Source organism: Pavona decussata, unplaced genomic scaffold, assembly GCF_977016875.1.
Source record: "Pavona decussata unplaced genomic scaffold, jaPavDecu1.1 SCAFFOLD_67, whole genome shotgun sequence".
Lineage (NCBI taxonomy): Eukaryota > Metazoa > Cnidaria > Anthozoa > Scleractinia > Agariciidae > Pavona > Pavona decussata.
Window position 1 is genome coordinate 1,321,890 of NW_028145486.1, and position 6,663 is coordinate 1,328,552.

The window sequence follows — 6,663 nt, forward strand, 5'->3', positions numbered from 1 at the left end:
AAAGTGTGCGGTACTGTTTGAATTCTTAATGGTGGTAATTCCTTTATTTATAGAGATATTTCTTTCCAATATCCTTTTAAAATAATCTTTCTCGTTTGTAAAACGGTGCTGAAGATCAGATCAGGGACTCGAGATACAAGATAGAATACCAAAATAGATTAATGTAGCATTTAGAATCTAATGACACGAGAACAAAACTAATAAGGCTGCAACTTTGGACCGAATTAAAACTGAAGCTGGTGAAAGTTTGATGTAAATGTTTCTCACACGATGATGCGTTCGATATAATTTATGAATGAATATGAATATATGAAAAAATATATTTGAATTGCGGGTGAAAGAATAAATGGAAGCAAGATCCTCACTGGGAGCTGGTCATAATGTCAGTTCGTAATATACCTGCGAAGGTACTCTCGTGCCCAGAAAATCTCACTCTTTGGGAAAAAACATTTGTACCAACAAGATTTTGCTCACGAATTGCCCAAGATGGATTTCAAGATCAGTTGGTCGCTATAAATGTCGGTAATATTTCACCATCATTATTCAGAAAAAAAAAGTCAATGATTTCAAGTTTCTGGGAAAGAAGAAAGCCGCAGCTAATTTTTGTTGACAATGCATGGTGGCCAAAGTGCGTGCGCTGTAGTATACGTTAGTTGTACGCATCAGCTTGCCAAGCAAATATTTTCACAAAACTTTAAAATCTATAAAAATGGGTATGTCTGTACGAACTTGTCGTAGTGTAATAAAACGTTAAATTTTAAACTTAAATTTAAAAATCGATACAAGAAGGATAGAAGTGTCAAGGTAAATTTTTTTTGTAAGTGATGCGTCCACCTGCGTGGAAAGCGCGCAAAGTGAAATTACATCGGACCATTTTCATTGACCAATCAGACTGGAGAACGTGATCGAATTTACCAGATGTTTTCCCCGAAGACAAACAAAGTTTTTTTATTCATCCTTCACGGATATATTACGAACTCACAATATGACCAGCCCACAGTTGGCTTGATAGCTCAGTTGGTAGAGCACATCGCAGATCGGTCATGGGTTCGAATCACGTTCAATTTTAAAGCTTTCTTTCCGGAACTGCTAAAGGTGCGTAAATAACCGCAAGGATCTTTCTGGTATTTAGTAATTTATGATCCAGAATTCGGCGACTTCACAGACAACTCGATCGTAGCTATGATCAGCCTACAGTCAACGACTAATTATTAAAGGCACAAGTATGACGCCAGTCCACAAATTACTAATTATAATTCATCGATATCAGACAAATTATAATAAATTTGTCTTTCCATCGCATTATATATTGTCTTTTAGTTATTATACCGTATTTTCTCGATTAAACGCCACCGGCGTTTATTTAAAATTCGGCAGTTTTGACCTGGCGTTTTTTCGAGGCCGGCTTTTATTAATGAAATGCGATTTTCAGCCATTTTTCCACGTTGATTTATTATTACCAATCCTCGGAAACCTAGGAGCAGTTTGTCAGTGCTGGACAATTTTCCCCTGGATTACCCGAAGTTACAGTATTATGGTACCGTACATACAGCACGTGCCCCATGTTGCAATCAAGATTTGTATCATTAACAAACAGCAAATAAACAATATATGAATGATGTAGGAGCAAGTAAATGATATAAGTACAAAGATTTAAGTTTATAAACGGTAATGTCGCCAACGTCCTCCTCGTTTGTGTCAGCCAATGTGTGCAAACTGATTATTTAAGTTTTAATTACATGCTAATACACACCGGGACCCCGAACAAACGCCGGGGCCCCGATTAAACGCCACCGGCGTTTATTTAAAAATCGGCAGTTTTGACCCGGCGTCTATACGAAGCCAGCGTTTAATCGGGGTCCGGCGTTTAATCGAGAAAATACGGTATGTGACTCTTGATACTGACGGTTCCGTACCTAATATGTTTCTATAAAGCTAAATGAGTAGACATTCCTTTTACATCAATATTAGCGCGACTAGGCCCGAAAAAAACCCACCCTGATTAAAAACGCGTACAAATTCACAGGAAAGTTGGAACAACTTTTCCTTGTGAGAAATTTTGAATTTTAGTTGCAAATTTCAAAGCGATCATCAGCGAACCGACAGTGAATATCTCGTGTTACTTTGCACTTCAGCTTCTGTAAGAAATATCATGTCAATTGATAAACAGGATTTAAAAGTCCATAAATGCAAAACTTGACATATTTTATCTTGTATCATCAGTTGAGCTCAGTATGACCGAGTTAAGAAAATATTATATCTGAATTTGGCTGGAAAATGCATGCAAAGAATGGTTTAAATGAATATGAATATATGAAACATATATTTGAAGTGCAGTTGAAAGATTAAATACAAGAAAGACCCTTCCTGTTATTTACACAACTTAAAGAGTTTCGCAGCAGTTTTTCTGCATTAAGGGTGAAAGGTTTGAAATTACAATCTCGCATAGAAGATAAAATTCGATCTCCTTCATACTACATCATCGTTTCAACATATGATCAAAGTTAATTTTCTCATCTAACATTTGTTACCATAACAACGGTAGCGCATAGCCTCTCATTTTAAAGATTGCCGATTATCTAGAAATCTAGTCAGACACTTTATAACGAAATTTAAGGGATTCAAACTACTCAATCTAGACAACTTGTAGGCGAATTTAGAAAACAATCTGGAAGAGCGTTTTCAAATAGATAATGAATCAATTTTCAAGGGGTGATTTTGTTTATTCTCGCATTTTCACCAATATCTCTAGCAAAATAAAACTTGACACTTTCTCGTTTCTGTTAAAAGGACCACGACTTACGACTTTCCGCTAAGAAGCTTCAATTCAAGGCCAGCTCGGTTACCTTCATGGGACAGAAACTAACTGACAAGGACGTGGAGCCTGATCCATCCAAGGTGGAGGCTATTAAAGAAATGCCAAGACCAAGAGACAAAGTCGCTGTTCAACGCCACTTGGGCATGTGTCAGTCTCTCAGCAAATTCTGTCCGAGCCTGTCTGAAACCGTCCTACCCCTTAGGGACTTAACCAAACAAGACGCAGAGTTTGTATGGTCCAACACGCACGAAAACTCAGCAAAGGAACTCATCGCTTAAGCAACTGTCCTGCGATACTATGATCCGTCTTCTCCTGTAACGCTCCAAGTCGACGCGTCAGATAATGTCACTGGGGGAGTACTCTTACAGGAAATCAACCAGTGTGTTTTACTTCGCATACCCTTGACGCCACGGAAAGAAACTATACCCAAATCGAGAAGGAATGTCTCGCGATATAGTCACCTGTATGAACAAATGGCATCAATATCTATACGGAAAGAGGGACATCACAGTTCACACGGACCATCAGCCCTTGGAGACGATCTTCAAGAAGTCTCTGAGTAAGGCACCATGTAGGCTCCAGAGAATGATGCTAAAACTCCAACAGTACCAGTTCACAGTCACCTACAAGAAAGGAAAAAGGCTTCACGTAGCAGACACTTTGTCGCGCGCGGCATTAAACGATCCCACTTCAACCAGAATTCAGCAAGCCGAAGTGTGCCGCCTCGAGTTAGCAGAAATGGATCTCAAACCGAATCAAGTCACCGCTGACACACTCCAACGCATTAGAAGCGAAACTAGCAAGGATCCCGCCCTGATCGCCTTGCACCAAATGGTAATGAATGGTTGGCCTGAAGAGAGAAAAGAAGTACCTGAACAACTCAGACTGTACTGGGGTTGCAGAGACGAAATCTTCGTATACGACGGAGTTCCTTGCAAGTCACATCAGGTTATTGTACCCGCTTCGCTGAGAGCCGAGATGCTAAACAAGTTTCACAAGGCACACCAGGGCTCAGACAGCAGCATACGGAGGGCCCACGAATATCTCTTCGGGCCTGGAATGCAAGCTGCTATAAGAGAAACGTGTTTGGCCTGTGGGACTTGCGCCCAGTATCTGGCTGAACGACCGAAGGAGCCCATGCTCTCCCACAGCATACCTTCACGACCCTGGTTGAAGTTGAGTGCGGACCTCTTCCAACTCGATGGACAACACATCCTTGTAGTGGTGGACCATTAAAGTGATAATTTTGAACTGGACTCTCTAAGGAGCACAACAGCCAGCGCCGTTACACAAGTTATGAAAGGAAATTTTGCCCGTCACGGCATCCCGGATTACTGCATCAGTGATAATGCGGTGCAGTTTGACGAGTTTTCGCGGTTCGCTCGGGAATACGGCTTCAACCTTGTAAATCCTCTCCTTACTGCAGCAGTGGAAACGGAAAAGCGGAATCTGCTGTAAAAGTCGCCAAGAATATCTTGAAGACATCTCGTCACGAAGACCATTACTTTGCCTTGTTGGCGTACAGGAACACTCCACAGGAAGGACAAACCTATTCCCCAGCGTAGAGATTGATGCCCCGGAGGCTCCGTGACCTCATTCCTGTAGCTACTAGTCAGCTTAAACCGCAAACAGCCTCACCGAGCTTGATAGTGCGCGATATTGCAGGAAGGAAACAGTGAGCAAAGATGCGGTATGACAAAAGAGCATCAGTGGCACAGCGAGAGAGAGAAAGAGTTCTCACAGGGGGAGAGAGTATTTCTAAAGCCTAACCCCAAAAATAAACATAAACCATGGATTTATGGCGAGGTAGTCGGAAGTCCTGCGCCAAGGGCTCGCCTGGTTGGCAACCCGTTGGGACTGATACGTCGAAACCTCTCTCAGATCAGGAGAGCCCGTTCAGAGCCTATGCAAGCTATCAAGCGGAACCCGATGACCTGGAAACTGCATCGTTACCTGGAGCAGACGACATGCCGGCAGAACAAGAGCAACTGACAAATCAAGCAATCGAGGAACAGAACCAACAAGCGGACCAAGCAGAACCGGGAGTGCTAGAGTCAGAACCCACACTAACAAGCGAATGTTCAGCTGCGGACTTCTTGAAGATTGTCTCCAATGGCTGATGGTCTGTGTGAACTGTGATGTCCCTTTTCCCCTATAGATATTGATGCCATTTGTTCATACAGGTGACTATGACGAGAAATTCTTTCTCGATTTGGGCAAAGTTTCTTTCCGTGGCGTCAAGGGTATGCGAAGTAAAAGACACTGGCTGGTTTTCCTGTAAAAGTACTCCTCTAGTAGTATTCTCTGACGCGTCGACTTGGAGCGTTACAGGAGAAGACGGATCATAGTATCGCAGGACAGTTGCTGACACGATACGTTCCTTTGCTTAGTTGAACAGGTTTTCGTGCGTGCTGGACCATACAAACACTACGTCTTGTTTTGTTAAGTCCCTAAGGGGTAGGACGGTTTCAGACAGGTTCGGGCAGAATTTTATGAGATACTGACATATGCCCAAGTGGCGTTGAACAGCGACTTTGTCTCTTGGTCTTGGTATTCCTTTAATAGCCTCCACCTTGGATGGATCGGGCTCCACGCCCTTGTCAGTTAGTTTGTGTCCCATGAAGGTAACCGAGCTGGCCTTGAATTGAAGCTTCTTGGCCGAAAGCCATGAGTCGTGGTCCTTTTAACAAAACGAGTAGGTGTCAAGTTTTATGTTGCCCGTGATATTGGTGAAAAATGTGGGAATAAACAAAATCACCCCTTAAAAATTGATTCATTATTTATTTGAAAACGCTCTTCCAGATTGTTTTCTAATTCCGCCGACAAGTTGTCTAGATTGAGTAGTTTAAATCCCTTTAATTGCGTTATAAAGTGTTTGACTAGATTTCTAGATAATCGACAATCTTTAAAATGAGAGGCTATGCGCTACCGTTGTTATGGTAACAAAAGTTGCTCGGAAACCGATGAGAAAATTAACTTTGATCATATGTTGAAATGATGATGTAGTATGAAGGAGATCGAAGTTTATCTTCTATGCGAGATTGTAATTTCAAAACTTTCACACTTAATGAAGAAAAACTGCTGCGAACCTCCTTAAGTTGTGTAAATAACAGGGAGGGTCTTTCTTGTAATTGATCTTTCAACTGCACTTCAAATATATGTTTCATATATTCATATTCATTTAAACCATTCTTTGCATGCATTTTCCAGCCAAATTCAGATGTAATATTTCCTTAACTCGGTCATATTGAGCTCAACTGATGATACAAGATATAATGTGTCAAGTTTCGCATTTATATACTGACACGAGATATTCACTGCCGGTTCACTGATGATCGCTTTGAAATTCGCAATCAAATTCCCAAATTTCTCATGAGGAAGTGTTGTTTCAACTTACCTGTAAATTTGTACGCGTTTTTAATCAGGTTGGGTTTATTCGGGCCTTGTCGCGCTAATATTTATGTAAAGGGAATGTCTACTCATTTAGTTTTATAGAAACATATTAGGTACGGACACGTCAGTATCAAGAGTCACATAAATTAACTAAAAGACAATATATAATGCGATGGAAAGACAAATTTATCACAATTTGTCTGACATCGATGAATTTTAATTAGTAATTTGTGGACTGGCGTCATACTTGTGCCTCTAATAAATATTCGTTGACTGTCGGCTGATCATAGCTACGATCGAGTTGTTTGTGAAGTCGCCGAATTCTGGATCATTAATTATTAAATACAAGAAAGATCCTCGCGGTTATTTACGCACCTTTAGTAGTTCCGGGAAGAAAGCTTTAAAATTGAACAGGATTCGAACCCATGACCGATCTGCGATGTGCTCTACCA

The 6,663-nt window shown here is 41.1% G+C and overlaps 1 protein-coding gene across 1 annotated transcript in view; it reads right to left on the reverse strand.

Annotated features, from left to right (window-relative positions):
* Positions 1-6,663, reverse strand: part of LOC146477974 (protein kinase C-binding protein NELL2a-like) — a 46,876-nt gene that overhangs the window by 21,421 nt on the left and 18,792 nt on the right. The gene's annotated exons all lie outside the window — the stretch shown is intronic.